The sequence below is a fragment of the Candoia aspera genome, chromosome 6 (assembly GCF_035149785.1).
Source record: "Candoia aspera isolate rCanAsp1 chromosome 6, rCanAsp1.hap2, whole genome shotgun sequence".
Lineage (NCBI taxonomy): Eukaryota > Metazoa > Chordata > Lepidosauria > Squamata > Boidae > Candoia > Candoia aspera.
The window spans coordinates 95,477,142-95,493,090 of record NC_086158.1 but is presented as its reverse complement, the minus strand read 5'-3'; positions in this window follow the sequence as shown (position 1 = coordinate 95,493,090).

Sequence of the window (15,949 nt, the reverse complement as noted above, 5' to 3'; positions counted from 1 at the left end):
AGTGTTTCCTGCTTTGCCTTCTGTGTTTCACCAATATCTGTGTCTCTGGCCACCATTATCTGAAGTCTCATGTTTTAGGAGTGCAACTCCTTGTCCTATTGCCATGTGTTTTCTTAAGGTACTGTGTCCTTTGATGAAGTTTTAAAGGTTAATAAAAAGAACTCCAAGCAGCTAACAACAATCTTGCAGAGTAGAAGCGTGAACCAAAACTTGCACATTTAAGCTTAATTACATTCAGAAATAAATTCAGTCTTCACACAGTAGTTAGATGAAGAAAAAAAAATAGAGATAGCTTACATTTATTCAGTAGATCTGGATACAAGTAGATTCATAGTAGAAGGTACTTAATCATCACTGGTTCTTTGTAGACATTCTTATGGAAATAGAAATGTCTGCATGCAAGCAAGATGAAAGGATGAGAGCTGCATTCTGCAGCGCCTCCTGCTTGCAGGTGTGCCAAAAGGGTAAAAATGGAGATTGTTAATCCCCAAACCCAAGAAGAAGGAGGAAGTGGAAATCAGGTGACCCATGTGACATCCCACAAGCACATAGAGATGTGTTTACTAGAAAGAGCCCCTTATGCTTATGAGACAATGCTGAGTTGACCCCTGAAAATACCAACATCCTTTATGCTTAATGTGGTATTATTATTAAATACAATATTTTTTTTAATAAAACAGAATCTTGGGTAGGAAGAACAAATGTTTTGGAACAAGAATGGGAGAATCATTAAGCCTAAAGGGATTTTGATTTGTAATATGTTCAATCCTTAGCCTTCCTTGGAGAATATCATATATATAAAATATTATAGGAGCAACAGAGAAAGGGAAGAGAAAGGAGGGAAGGAAAAAGTAAGCTCTTTTTTTATTATTGCTAATTATAAAATTGTTCCCACTGACAAACATTCAGTTAATATCTTATTTAAAGTTGTTAACATTTTATTTAACAAAATCTCAGTGCAAAAACCTCCCTCAGCGGCTCTGTTTTCAACAGACATTAAAACTGGCTGGCCTCCTTCTCAAAAACTACCAATAAAATTTCATAGCAGGACTGATTTTCTTCAGAACAGCTTCTGCAGAGAGAGCCTCCCAGGACTGCAGTAACTACCATTTGCTATTCAAGCTTGCAAAGGACAGAGAGTCTTTCTCAACTGTTCGTTATCTCACTATGAATGTAGCAGGAAGAATTAGAAGGAATATGAACATGATCATTATCTTCAAGGTTCATCAATCATGCTGTTTGTTATTCTTCTTTGTCTAGAGATATAGGACACATAGCAACAAATCTAAGTTTACAACATTTATTGTTCATTTTCTGAACTAAAACCTTCATTCACCAAATCCTACCAGAACATGATCTATCAAGAGCAGACAAATACTTTTAATCTTTTCCCGTGCTAGATTACTATCCATAGTTCAAAATCTGTCCAGCCTGATGAATAAGGACTTACATCAATTTATAAACACCCAAGATTGCCACATTGGCTATGTCAGCCTGAGCTACACCTGTCCTGGGGAGTTCTGCATGGACATATTCAGTACCAACAGCCTGGTGGGAGAAGTCTGTAAAGTTATAACAAAGATTGTCCTGGTTAAATCAGGTAGAGAAGTTCATGGACAGCATTGTGTGGTATCAAAGATAAGATAATAGATGTCTTTCTTATTAACATGTATAAACATTACTAATTTTAAAAAATGCCTTATCACCAAGACGTAACAGTGCTCAAAAATTGAGGAGAGGAAATTTTGAGCAACATTTGAGCAGTAAAAATCCATTTTAGAGGCCCATCAGTGTTTACTTCGCTAGATGATATTAATAAGGTACCAGGTAATAGTCTTCTAGTTCTTACATTTGTCAAATCAGCTTTTTCAAAAAATTGTGGCTGGTTAAATAGCACTGTCAATAAAACCGATTGATGACTCCTTTACAATATCTGCTTGACACATTAACCATCCTAATGGACTGTTTAATTTAAGCTTCAGGCTAAGCCCTTACATTCTTGGGTCTCAAACATATTGGCAATACGTTATAAATACCAAAAAGGAAATTTTACCCTGCCACGCTCCCATTGGACTCTCAGGAGCCACTTGCTATGCCTGTTTACATTGTATCTGTTCACAATTATTAGTACCTTGTTCTACGAGAATTGCACTAACAGCTCCTGCTGTTTCCAATGTTTCTATTTGTTCTTCCCTTTGACCAGTTGAGCTAAATTTTCATTGCGTACATGAGGCATTTTAATTGCAGACAATATATATTTAAGAAGAGAATATATATTGTCTGCAATAAAAATCATTTGAAACATAAAATGTCCTGCCCACCTGCAAACCAGGAGTGTTTCTGATTTACGTACTTGAACCATCTTTATCACAATTATTGCACCTTTTTTTCCAAGGTCAGTTACTGTTCTACTGACATAAAGTATTCATATCAGTTTACCTTTTTTTAAAAATACTGTTTCACCCAAAGCTATTAATTCTAACATAAAATATTTCAACTAGATCAGGATATTGTAGTGCAGGGATCTTATCAGTTAGCATGTTCATCCCTTGCTTATTCCTAAGATTCCCATTTTGCTTGTTTATCTTAATAATTTCCAACATCTTTTAGTTGCTTGGGAAAAAAACTAGACTATAGTTAGTGGTTCAGCAAAGACATCCATGCGGGGTGGGGTGTTGGGGGGATCGTTATAGCGGTGTGGTGGCATCACACTGCAAGCTTCACCCCTGTGGCACATGCGTTGGGACATTGCTCACATGTACAAAAGGGACAGAACTTGTGGGGTAACACACATTTCATACTTGTGACAAAATTACACAAGCTAGTAGATGTCCCTCTGTCTTGGGAATAAATGTGGCAAAAAATTATGCCCTTGCACACCCACACTATTGTTCTTAACTCCTTCGGGTTACTTAAAACACGAAGTCTTCACCTAGAGTTCTCCATTCTTACCCCATCCCCTTCTCCAACATTTTGTTCTCCTCCACCATCTTTGTTTCATCTCTCCTGATTTTTTCCACCAACAGCAAAATCTAAAAGGACTCAGAGGAGTTTCAGACTCCTGGACTTCAAGAACTGCATCAACCTCAATGGAAGACTCAGTTACATAGGATTGCTGCAGTTTTGTGAGGTCTGTACCACTTCTAATAAGTTTTGTGTCTTGCACAAGTCTCCTGTGCATGTATGTGTCGAGCCTCACATTCCAAAAAAGGACAGGGGCCAGACAGAATGCTTAATGTCCATTTGATTAATAACCATTAAAATGAATAAATAAAGTGCCTCATTTATGGAATCAGTGATTTACCATTTGCATACACTTACGTTCTTTCTCACATATACTGTCCTAACAACCAGGAAACACACTGAGACAAGGAACTGGTCTCTAATATTTATTGCTAGTACTTAACAGGAATCCTAACAAACTGAAGAAGCGTGGGAAAACCCAGACATATAACCCCCAAGGGTTAAGGCGGTCCCGATCTGTGTCTCTTTGAATGGCTGAACAATTCATCAGTGCTACACATGCGCTTGACAGTCTGGATGGGAGCCCCCTGCTCGCCATCCTTACTCATGACATATACAAACCATTCTCAGATAGAAAAATGCACGGTTACATACAAGCATCCTTTCTTGCAATTAGAAGAGCAAACAGCAGGGAAAAACGGGAATGAAAGGGGATAAGGAAAAGGGGGGACGGGTCTGGGAATGAAAGTAAAAGGAAGTGGGGGATAAAACTGCATGGATGGAGATGAGGCAAGAGGAAGAGATAATCAAATGGGGGGGGGGAGATGGGAGCCCCATTGAGGAATTGCAAAAAGGGTTAAATTCACCAGGCAAACAGCCTGTCCAAATCTTCAAAGGCATCAACACTTTTCAGCATTGACGTTTTCAGCCATTTGGACCTCCTGTCCATTCACTTGATTTCAATAATAACTTCTATTCTCAAATATATAAAACAATCTTTCCTTTCTTAGCTGAGGAAAAGAGTTCTTTATTGTATCAAGCAAATGTGGTAACCAGTGACAGCCACCGACTGGCAGACCGTGAAGACTTGTTCAGTTTCTTTGATCATATTTCCCCACAGCTGTCACCTTCTAAATTGTAGTTTCCAAGCCACCCTCATCAGAAATAATGTTGAGATGTGCAAAATACTAAAGAAGCAAAAAGATGGTACAAGAGAACTCGTTTTTCCCTCTGTTCTGCATCGTCAGTCCATACCTGGAATAGCACATCCTGCTCCAGGCACCGCATTTTAGGAAGGTTATTGACCAACTGAAGCATGTCCAGAGGAAAGCAGCTAAGATACTAATGGAATTAGAAGGAAAAACCTACGAGGAACTGTTGGAGGTGTTGAGTATGTTTACTTGGAGAAGAGAAGACAGCAAGGAAACGTAACAGCTATCTTCAAGTACCTAACCGGCTGTCATGCAGAAGATGGGGAAGAATTGTTGAGAGTTGTTCCAGAAGGCAAGACAAGAAACAATGTGTTTAAAGAACAAGGAAGCAGATTTTTGGTTGGACACCAGAAGAATTTCCTAATAACTGAGAACCGATCACCAATGGAACAGACTGCCTCAGGCTGGAGGTGTTTAAAAGGAGTCTAGACCGTCATCTGTTGGAGATGCTGGAGTAGTGGATTTCTACCTGGGTAAGGAGAGTTGGAGTAGATGATCTATCAGCACTCTTATATTCTATAAGTCTATGAGTCTACAACATCTTTCAAAAATACAAGTACAATCCCCATCCCATTAGGTAGCTGGAATCAACCCACTTAAAAACAATTCAAAAAGTCATCCTCAGTCTGGGGACTCTCCCATAACAGCACCTATAAATTCATTCCATCAAAACAATCCCAACCCAACATTCCTGCTTTTTCCTTCATTGAGTTCTAACCCTGTGTATGGCAAATTCATGAAGAAAACTATTTCATATCAATAAAGGTGCTGTTCTATCTTTGCAAAAGACAAGTTTATTATTCTTGCTCATGAACAAGTCCCACTGTGTTCAAGACAATGTACTTCCAGGTGACTACATGGGTCTGTGCAGAAATAAGTCTTCCACTCTCGTTGGCTCTCAGCCTACATAGAATTGCAGATGTAATCCCCTTTTAATGCTACAAAACCCTCCCATTTTGCATAACTGTAATGACTTATCATGCCCCTGAATTATTGAAAACACATTTTAATGTTCTTGACATTGTTTCTGCCATTTTTATGTTGGTGGCCATTATGTTCTGCTCATGAGGTAAGTTAAATCCATAAATTCCCTACTTGATCATATTATAGCTTCATTCTTTATAACCTGTAATCCTCAGTTACTTGTTGGGCAAACAGAACCTTATTTTCTCTTTCCAAATTGCCTAGCATTGAGAGGAAAATATTTTATTTTCAAAAGTCATTTGCTGGATCTGCATTGCGAATTGTCTTTTTCTTTGAAGGCGGCTTACAAGCAAACAGGCCCAATGTTGCTTAGCTTCTGAATCTGAACAGCCAGGTACTCCCACCTGTTGAGATCTCCACTGCCCAAATTTTGTTGAATTACCTGACTTTTGACATGCTATTTAAATGTTTACATCTGAGGCAAGGGGGAGTCTTTTTTCCACTTGCAAAATTTGGTTCATTTGGGAAAGCTGACCTTTACTTGAAAAATTAGATCCACTTACTCAAAATGCAATATGCTTGGCATGCAAATCTTTAAAAAATGCATTTGCTGTGTTAAAATCTTAAAGTAGGATCCTAATATATCACAAAACCACCAGACCAACTCCACCAAATCTTTAAAGCAGTTTGAAAGCCCTTGATTTCATTATGTATACCAGTTTGGTATTCAGATTTAATTTGAAGGGCTGAGCCAATCAAATTACATCTGAGACAAATCTTCACACCAAATCTTTGCACAGCTTTATTTATGAGCTAATCTTTAGACAAGGAGAATAAGGCTAGAAGAAAGGAACTAACTTCCATTCTCTCTTTTGCTTTTGTTCATTGCTAGTTAAGACTGATAAAGTTTATATTTGAGGAGAATTTGGTAAATTCTCAATACCCTCACGGTCACCACTATGTCTGGAAGTATTCACTTTTGTTAATTTATTTATTGTTGATTTTATCTCTAAAAGGCTCTTCCTTCTGAACGATACCAGAGCAATGAAATTTGGTGCATGTTCTGCTCAGTGAGTTACAGAGTCTTACTGATAGTTTCTCAAGTTGCCACAACTTGGTCTAATTTACACAGATCAAAAGGTAATGTAGCATCAAGTGAATCATTTTCAAGGCCCCCAATGCAATGTTCTTTCCTACTTCCTCTCCCACCATGCAGTTCAGCATGCTAGAATTCTTAACACTGATATGCTAGTTTTCTTCTCTAGTCCCCAGCAACCACAGCTATACCATAGCTGGGATTCAGAAATAGGTATCTTCAGCAGAAAAGGTCGTTGTACCTGGGCTGGGAGATTAATAGACAGCAGCCTAGATACAGAGAATTTTTACTCTTTGCTGCCCTCTAATGGTTGTTCCATTCCAGATACGGTAACCCTGTCAGCAAAACATAATTGAAATAAGCTGGTATGGAAGGAGTTAATCCTTTGTTTTCCTAGACTTAGAGTTACAAAGATCATCCTTAACAATTCTTGTAGAACATGATAGAATGCAGTCTTTGGAGCATTAGCACTGCTGCTGAACCAACTCCTTTAGAAGTAGTCATCAAAAGATAACCCTCTACCTAGTATGTGAAGAAGTAAAGGGAATCAAAACTGGCTAGAATGGGTAGAAAGATCTTACACAGACATCTAAGCAACTCTTAAGTTGATGTTCACCTAGTGGAAATCACATGTAATAAAAAAATGTTATCCATTTCAACAAAAGACCATTCAGGCACCTTGTAATGACTGCCTATTCAAATCAACAACCAGACTCACATAGAGTTCTAGGCAAATCCAGTTTAATGATGAATAGTATGCAGAATCACAGACAAAGCTGAGAATACCAAAAGCGCAGGATTTCTCCCAATTAAACCACAAGCAATCCCAGGCCCCTCCCCCCACTGTCAGTATAATTCCATTCCTCTGCAGGTGTTCAAAACGGTTGCTGGTAATGACCTTGGCCAGGCAACTTTAGTCCAGACATGAATTCCTTCACACTGGCATCATCAGCCTTCCTGCCTAGCAACACGTTTCAGCACCGGCATGGCATGGGAACTGGTTACGATGTTTCAGGAACATTGGAACAGGAACCATGACACACCTTTTCTACAAATAAGATACTTTAATTCTATTCTAGGACTCAAATCTTGCAGAACAGGGAAATCTGCAAGATTTGAGTCCTAGAATAGAATTAAAGAGCCTAATTCTCATCCTAGAAGATGGCATTGGCAAAATTCTCAGTCACTATGTAACTGAATGTCACTTCCTTGATGCAGGTTATTCAATGCATCCAAAGCTATCCAGAAGAAAACTAATGCTCTGCTACCCCCAATCCAAAAAGTACTTAATCACTTGTGCTGTAGGCTACAGTGAAGTTCTCAGTCTCCCCCACATGACAATTATTTTCAACAATAAATATTTCAGCAGTGCAACACATGAAGCCATTGGTCCAGATTCTTCTTTTAATAGAGCATTGTATAATCTTACAAAAATAACAAGGATTAAAATCTTGTTCTAGCTCCAGAGCCTATGGGAAACAAGTTTTGTTCCATCCAGCTTGGCTTTTGTTATATACAGATTGGATTATGGAAATCCATTGTTTGAAGCTCTGAGGGCAATACGTTTACAGACTTCATGTAAGAAAAACAAAAACGAAGCAGTGAAGAATTAAATTTCCCACCTGTGGGAACAGGTCCTCTTAACCTTGTCAGGGGCATTGTAACCCAAATGTAAGTCTACATGAAGTCAAGCATTCATCTGGATGCCCATCAGATGTCAAAACAGTATTAACATCTAGCTGCTTAAGAAATTAGCTTAACTCTTAGAAACATTACCCAATTGTGTTAAGAACAGAGCTTATTAAATACCTTCAGAAATATTATAGTCCTATAATTCAAGTGGGCTTAGGCAATTCCTCCTAACTTTTGATAGAGATTCCGCCAGAGTCAAGAGATCTTCCTCTGTCTTAAACAGGTAATTTATCAGCCCTACAAAGATTTCTGTTTTGAAGCTGTACAGATCATTGAGTTCTCTGGATTTCAGAATTCAGGATGGAACAGAAAGTACTGTGAATCCAGGGATGAAGAAAAGTTTGCTCTTATAGCAACTGTCCCCACCCTGGTCCTCTCCCAATATGCTGGGACTGAACTGCCAACCAGCATGGCTCCTCCCATAATAATCCCATCATGAGGGTATCAGAAAGTCTGTAAAGCTATTGTACATTCAGAATCATTATTATTATTGCTATACCTATCCTATTTGACTCCATTGTTAGCTGAGATGTTGCTGCAGGATAACTCCCTTTAATTCATCAGCATTTATTAGCTGGGGCTGTCTACCACTGATATTAGGAATATTATTTCTAGGGATATGCAAAGCTTTTCAAGGGATGCTTCACAAGGCATTCAAAGAGGGGGAAACAGCCAATTCCTCTGAAAGACTGCCACACGTGCCTTTCTGAGACATCTGCATGGATGTGTACACTCACAGACAGCACTTTTGCTGAGACTGCTGGTAAAGGAAAATGGGCATAAGAACAGATGGGAAGCTTCTAAGCAGGGGTGCCAAGCCTTCTGCAAGTTGGGAGGGCAGCCTCAATGCTTTGAGAAGGGGTACTTTGCATGGCTTTGCACAGCCCTAGTTATTTCTCTTTAAATAGTCCCTTATTTTTTCTCACATCTAACAATACAGAAAATGCTGGAGTTTCTATAAGATAGAAATATAATATTTTGCACACTCTTTTCCATTTTTCATTATTAGAATATAAGTTGTATATGATTTAGCCCAAGGTTTCCTTTTAAGTTCCCAGCCTGGTTATTTTATTTTACAAATGCACTTTTAAAGTATGATACTGAAAAATGGACAACACTGGGAGAAGATATCCTGCTCCATAAATTGTATTTGCTCTCTCTGACTTCTCCTGCACCCATCTTAATTTTTACAATGAAAAAGAATTTCCCTTTCCCCTAAAAGGAGAAAGATTCCTTCCTTTATCACACTTCCAGCAGTACATCTTGCTGGGCAAACAATTGCTCTGTCTTCAAAAGAAGTCATTTGTTCTCTGTCCTTTAAAAGCATTGCACATCTCCAAGCACCATCAATGTGGAATGGATCACAATCCAAACCTACATGGCAAAAACTTCATAAAGCATTTCTCTTTTCCTAGACATGCATTATGTTCCACACTTATGCTCAGAACTGCTTTTATACAGGGTCATTTCTTGAGCAAAATGCAAGGAGTAGATTGTCTTCTCCAATTAAATACTGCATGAACTCTAAGATAACTATGGAAAACATCTAAAGAAGGTGCTTGGCAAAGTGCATCAGTGTGAATGAAGCATCTCTAATCAAAACATTAAGGCAACTGTACCCTGTACAAGACCTGAGTAGCTTTGAAAGCTGCCCAGCTTCGCCACAATAGTGAGTATGCCCAGTGGTCCCAGTAGAACTGGTGTCTGGGAATGTCTAGGGGCTGTCAAATTATCATCACCATCGTCGTCGTCGTCGTCACCTTCACCATCACAGTCATCCAGATCCTGATGAGACGTAGCCTGACACTCACTACCCTATGGCTATCTCTGTCACAATGTGTAAGTGAATGGGTAAAGTGAAACATCCAAGATCTGGCTCAATTACTAAACTTTCCCACTGAATTTTATAAAAGGAAAAAAAAAGGGAGCTTAAATTTGTAATCCAGTGGAGAGGGAGGGGGGAAAAATACACCATGTCCTCGTTTTGCTTTCCCTGAAGGTAGAGAAAAGGTCCAGCTATTCTGAATTCTAGGGATATTACTAATTTATCCTGTTATTTTGTCTGGCCCCATAAGTCCCTGTGAACTAACACTATAGTATAAGATGTCTTGATTTCATGGATACATCATGAAGGTTGGTTCTTTTTTGGGGAGGCAGGGGGCAGGGAGGGAAAATGGTGCCATTGCTTCTTCCAGAATGGAAAAAACCTAATTTGCAGCCCCAAGCTTCAGTCTCCTCTCTGACCATCTTAATTAAGTTCAGCCAGATATATTTCACATCTGTCTGTACACACACACACACACATGCACACACATACACACTCTTCTGTCTCCATCTTTCATTCCTTGCTTGGCTTCTGTCTTAGGGATGCCTTGTCCCTGTGAAGCATTATGTATCCTTGTTCTTGTCTGTACATCTGTGTTTCTAAATGCACAAAATGCTTTTTTATAGAAATTTGTTTTCATAATGGAGCAGTGGGAGGGGGGGGCTCACAGTAAAGCATTCTCAGGGCTGTTCAGTTCCTCCATCCATAGGATTTGGTTAAGCAAGCCTTCATTTTCCTCCTTGCCATTCTCTGTATTTTACTGCATTTTGGCTTTTGGGTTCCAGCTTCAGAAGATGGTTGAGATGCTGATGCCTTTTTTGTCATTGCCAACTTGGCATGCCCAACTCTTGCAGGCTGACATGGATTCTCCCAGATCTTTATGACTCTGTGATCCTGCTACTTTCCTAGCCACCTAACAGCAGGCACCAATTATGAATCACACCCTATTTTTACAGAAATGTGCATGTCAGCCAGGAAGCTTTGCTTTGTGCCTCTACTATTTTCTGTGGTTACTTGGTAACATTATCTGCTGGTTACTTCAGCATTTTAACTATTGCTGAAATAAATTTAGGGTTGAATGGGAGATTCAGTCTTATCGCAACTACTGTATGAAATTTTGTATTGCCATATGGCAACTAATGTAGATCAGTGCTGCACATTTTTACTGGGTATGCATATGTTTATTGAACTGTACAGAAATTCATTTTAGCTCTGGTCTAGATATTATTGGGACTTGGGATTGAAATAAAAATGAGCAATTGATTATCCTTAAAGTTCTGCCTATTCTGTTTAGGAAATAGATGGTTAGCATATTGGAGCCTTGTTAAAATGATATATATTGAAAGTTAATTACAAATGGTTTTAGTGGGGGGATTTTTTTAAAAATAAAGGAGGCAATTTATAGTCCAGGACTGTTCATATAGAGTCATTTCATGGATGCATAGGACTACCAGATCTGCCTCTCTTTGCTGTCAACTGGCGGTCCTCTGGATTTTTACAATCCAGAGCTGGTAGCTCTAGATAAGAAGGGATAACTGAAGTTTTCCTAACAGCAAATGGGAAGTAGAGTTGTGTTAAAAGCAGCCATGAAGACAAATTGCTTTAGAAACTGTCCACCAGATGTCCATGTAAATACTTTTAAAGAACTGTATATCTCAGAATATCAGAATAAGATTTATCTCTCCCTAGTAAAATTCATACCTGTAAGTTTTATTAGCGTTCTTAGTTTTGCCCTGAGCTCACAAAAGTTTAACCACCCCAATAATCTATGTGGTTCTAGAAGGAAATTACACACACACACACACAGACACACACACACACCACAGAGACAGTATATTACGCCACAATTTTTCTTTGAAGTACCTGTAGCACAGAAACCCTGTAAGCCCACAATTCTGGTAGCATGAAGATCCATAACCAACTGTTAGAGGTACCCAGAAGTGTAGCTTGCTTCAGAATACTCCATGTTCATAAGCTAGTGCCTTTGGGTAACATACGTTCGGAAGTTTGTTTATTTATTTATTATTTTATTTTTCAAATTTCTATCACCGCCCATCTCTCCCGAAAAGGGGACTCTGGGCGGCTTACAATAAGATCAAAATTAAAACATATAAATTACAATATAAATAGATCAATAAGAGGATAAAATAGATATAAAATGTAAAATCCAAGCAGTGCAGATCTCATTTGTTGGGGAGAGATCTATGATACTAGCCACCCCCAAGATGAACTGGTGCCCCTCCCACCCCAAGCGAGGTGGCAGAACCAGGTTTTCAGGTTCTTCCAGAAGGCCGGGAGTGAAGGGGCCTGCCTCACCTTGTTTCCTTGGTTTGCATCTATTGTCGCTACCCATTGTAATAGCCACTATGAGTACCTTAAATTGAATCCTGGAAAAGAAGTTCTTCCATCATAGACAATCTGTTGTTCTTATTGCTTCCTATTTCGTTTCTACTACCACAGAACTGATTCTGATTCCTAAAATGAGGCATTCAGTTCAATTCTACATGCTCAGGCATTCCAATATCCTTCCTCCCTCCTTTCTTCCTTCCTTCTCTCCAACTTCATCCCTCCCCTTCCCCCTTCCCCCTCCCTTCCTCCCTTCCTTCCTTCCTTCTCCTCCTCCTTCATCCCACCCCACCCCTCCTCCCTCCCTTCCTTCCTTCCACATCTTTATAGCTTCCAAGGAAACTATGCTTGAATTTATTCTGCTTCCGTCCATCCAACCTAAGTTCCCCCTCTGTCCACTAAAGGTGACTAAATCAGGGGACTTGGGAAGAAGGGCTTCCATAAGACATTTTGTTGAGGCAGCAAAGTTGACATGCAGGATACCAGTGTAATTTGTGTGCCTCTTGTCCACCCGCTACAAGACCTGAGACTGTTTTCCTTGCCTAAATGCTCTGTTGCTTGGTGTCTTTTTGGCAACACCACTTATTTAGCTCAATATTGCTTATGCAGACCAGAAGCAGTTCTGTGGACTTTCTCACTGGAGCCTTCCTTATTCCTCCCCAGCGAAACTGGAGTTCAGCCTGAGATCTTATGTGTCCAGAGCTGAAGTCTACAATGGAAACTTTCTCTACAAGTTGAAAATATTGGTGAGCCTTTGGGAGTTAAGCAACAGAATTTGTGGGGAATGTCTTTTGCAGTAGAAGGATAGAGAGAAATAGATATAGCTGGCCAGAGGCTGGACTTTAATCCTCCTGAGTTGGATTAAACACTTTCTTCAATGAAACCTAGAAGCAGGGGCTTATGAGGAAACTATTCTTGGGCATACTTTTGAGAGATAAATGCAAGCAGCTTGAAACGTTGGGATGGGAGAGCTTACCGCTGCCTTCCACTATAAAATGTGGTCCTTCCATGCCTTGGGTGATTCTCTGCTTGCTTGGGTTATGTTTGAGTTACAGAAACATGGAGGAATTCTGCCTCTACCATTCCATTGCCTGATAATAGGACTACCATATCCAGCCTGCAAACAAATTCAATGCCCACTGAAAACTGCCCTCTAGGAATCATCTGGATCTTTGCAGCCCCAATACGGTAGCCCAGCTTAGTGCCTAACAGAATTTTTACTGTAGCACTTTTGTTCTGTGGGTTGGGCAAGGGGAAGATACCACCCACTGGAGACAATCCATTCATTCCACACACCAAGGAACAAGAAGGTGAGAAGACAGTGGAATTATGGCAACCTTGGCACATTCCTGGCTGTCTCTGTCCAGATTGCATTGTGAATATGATTAAATGTGGAATCAGTAAAGCAGAACACTGGTGCTTAATGCTTGTTATTGCTACTCCCTATTATCCAGGAGTGTAATGTTCTGCTTTATAAACCTACATTTCCTTCCTTATCTCTTTCCTCCCATTTTCTTCAGTACCATTGCTTATTAGATTGAAAGCCTGCGGGAAAGGACAATTTTGTTTCTTAATCTCCACAGCACTAAGAAATTGTTATTGTTGTTGTTCTACACAGCCGCTTCTTGCCATCTCTGGAACCACTTTCTTTTCCATCCCATCTCATCAGAAATGATTAACTGAATTTCATCTGACAGACAATTCTGCCTTCATGAAAAATGCGGGAACTCAACTTTCCCTCTTACAAAAGTGGGAATCTGTATTAGTCAGCCTTGCCAAACTTTCACAAGGTAGTGGATTTCTACTTTCCTCTGAAGTGGATACAGTATTAAAAAGAGAAAAATGGATATTAAAAGCAGGAAAACAAAAGATAAAAGGTATAAGAAAGTTGGGTGTAATACAAAAGTCTGGACATTTCCAGTTGAAGGTCTTAACCCTTGCACACTTAGGTAAATAATTAAACAAAGAAACAAGCAATTTTATTCCTATAAAGTTTTACTAGAGTTAAAAGCAATGATTGATTTCAAAATCAATCTTTCTTATAGGTAAAGGTAAAGGTTTCCCTTGACGTAAAGTCCAGTCGAATCCGACTCTAGGGGGCGGTGCTCATCTCCGTTTCTAAGCCTTGGAGCCGGCGTTGTCATAGACACTTCCGGGTCATGTGGCCAGCATGACGACTCGGAACGCCGTTACCTTCCCGCCGAAGCGGTACCTATTGATCTACTCACATTTGCATGTTTTCGAACTGCTAGGTGAGCAGGAGCTGGGATTAACAACGGGAGCTCACCCCACCGCGCGGTTTCGAACCGCCGACCTTCCGATCGACAGCTCAGCGGTTTAACCCGCAGCGCCACCGCGTCCCTAATCTTTCTTATAGTTTGTATTAAATTGGGGGGTGGGGGGAGGGTTTAATCCCATTACAAAAATACCATGTTATACCCAAAGTGATAAGGGTTCACTGGGGCATCACAATATTCAAGTTTCTTACTTAGCTATCAGGAAGCCATAGAACAAAAAATGGGAGAGATCCATAAGTGAAATAATAGGCATATGAAAGAAAGGAAACCAAAACAGAATGAAAAGGCAACTACAGCAAGCCTGGATGAAATATGGAGCTCATTCAAGATACCTTGAATGCCAACTAGTATCCACCTTCCCAAGGGATAATAGTATAAATAAGAAATTAGTATTGCAAGATTGAAATATGAATATTATAATCAATAGTCTTTCAAGCCGAAGGGAACATAGAACAGAATTAGCCCCAAAGGTAAAATGTGTGGCTGGGATTCAGCTGATCTCTCCAGTGCCTTTGTAATGGGTAGGTCTGTTGGTTTTTTATTATTTTCATACAAGCAGGAAAAATACAGAGGCAGTGGAGGGAGGAAATGGCCAAGAGAGGGAAAAAAACCTGTTTCAGAGCAGTAGAAAGGACAAGCAGAATGGACCTCAGTTAGGTTGAGTGTTAAGTAGCTTTACTTGCACATTTGTTTCAGTATGAGTAAGTTTCAGGCATAATTAAAGCACAATGTCAGCAGGTTCAGGTACTGTATGCACTCCACACCATTGAGAAGAATCTGGTAAGAGACATGAGCAGACATGTGTGTGACATGGGCCCACGGGTATCCCAGAAGGGAAAAAAATGGGGGCAAGTGACATCATGTGTGCCATGACATCATTATGCAAGTGACACTACATGTTACATTATGATGGGAATGATGTCATTGCGTCTTACAATGGATACTTTTGCAGCTTAGCCAAACTATATGTTGTTCAGAGATTCTGACAGATACCAAAATTGTCTTCCTTAAAAGCCATCCACACTTTAGCTAGGCAAGTGCCCTGACCCCAAAACTACATGCTGTTTAGGGAGAACAGCTGATTAACTGCATACCAGCATGCTCTGGAATGGTTAGCCAAGTAAAGGACATAAATGTAGTTATTATCCCCAAATCCCCAGCATTTCTTTAAAAATTGCTGAAAAGTTTGGCTTTTTAAAGCAGGCTGTTTTCAATGCACTTCTCATGGGAAGCATGGTCCTATCTGCAATGTGAAAAACAATTATTTCCCTTTAGCAATATAGTTCCATAGGAGAAAAACTTTTAATATTATGTTCCCCGTAGTTTTAAATATAAGCATAAAATATACATAATCACACATTGAGAGTGACTTGGGCAGCGTTAATACTACACAGGAACTCCATTAAAGAATTTTATTCCAAATACAATTGAACACTTCCCAGAAAAACCTATTAACTGTTGCTCTTTTTCCCTGGGGGAGGGGGGGGAGGGAGTTACAGCTTTTAGAAAGTGAATTTGATAGGTTCTGATGGCAAAATGCATTCCATTTGATCAATGAATTTTGATACACAAATACTGGAGATAACAGAAACAG